This window comes from Parasteatoda tepidariorum, chromosome 1 (genome assembly GCF_982258835.1).
Source record: "Parasteatoda tepidariorum strain Cologne lab strain chromosome 1, Ptep-v5.0, whole genome shotgun sequence".
Lineage (NCBI taxonomy): Eukaryota > Metazoa > Arthropoda > Arachnida > Araneae > Theridiidae > Parasteatoda > Parasteatoda tepidariorum.
In genome coordinates this window covers 80,033,611-80,034,737 of record NC_141755.1, presented here as the reverse complement: position 1 = coordinate 80,034,737, position 1,127 = coordinate 80,033,611, and positions in this window count along the sequence as shown.

The following is a 1,127-nucleotide window of genomic DNA, read 5'->3' as shown; positions in this document are numbered from 1 at the left end:
ACGCCATCTGGGGAGAGACCGGTTTCATGCCTTTAGCCCTTCTCCCTTCCCTCTCCTCCTCTTTTCAGTTGTCTAGGAATGTACTACGATATTTTCCTCTTTCTTAATATTTTTCCTTTTTATTTAATAAAAATATTTTTTAAAATTTCCATGATACTTTTCTTTAGAACTATGTTTAATGTAGTTTTCAGTTCCATATAGTTTTTCAAGTTAAAAGATTTTAATCTATATGAAAATCAAGAGAGAAACTAATGTACTTCCTTCCTCTATGACTTTCCACACGCTAATGGGGAAAGCATGTGAAGTGTTGCCATAGGAAAAGAGTTCTGCTCTACGCCACCTGCAGCCCATTTCGATCACCAATATAAGTAATAATATCCTTAAAAAAAAGTTGATTAGAACACAACATTAAAAAGGGAAATTTGTAATTTTGTTCCAATAAGAGCTTTCAACTTTAGAAATATTTAATTTGGACGGAAAAGTGGTCAAACGCGAGGGCGTTATGGGTGTTGTTTTCAATATAAATCTAAACAATGGATGGTGTTTTCATTATGGATGGTGTTTTCTACACTAGGGAACGCTGCAAGCTCGGTATCGCATAAATTTCCGGGTTACTGTTTCCGTTGTTTTGGCATCATTGTGTTTTGAGATTCTTGCAAACAATGTATTTGATTACTTATTACTTGTATTTACAATGCTAACAATACTGGTGTTTACAATGCTAAAAGTGTTAACACTAACGTAAGATGCTGCACAGCTTGCAACAAGAACAAACAGTAATAAACTTATGGAAAGAGGACATATCAAGACTGCCAAAAAAGCGAGTTATTCAAAATCTAGCAACCATGTCACCTTTTTTAACAATATATCTATAAATAACTAAAACAAATTTTCTCTTCAAACTCACCAGAATTATTTAATAACATTAGTATCTTATAAAATACGGCAGATTTGAGCTCAGAAATTATCTAATTTACTTCTTTTATTGAAAACAAAATTATCCGTTTGAAAATTAGATAATTTCTGTGCTCAAATTTGCCGTATTTTATAAGATACTAATGTTATTAAGTAATTCTGGTGAGTTTGAAGAGAAAATTTGTTTTAGTTATTTATAGATATATTGTTAA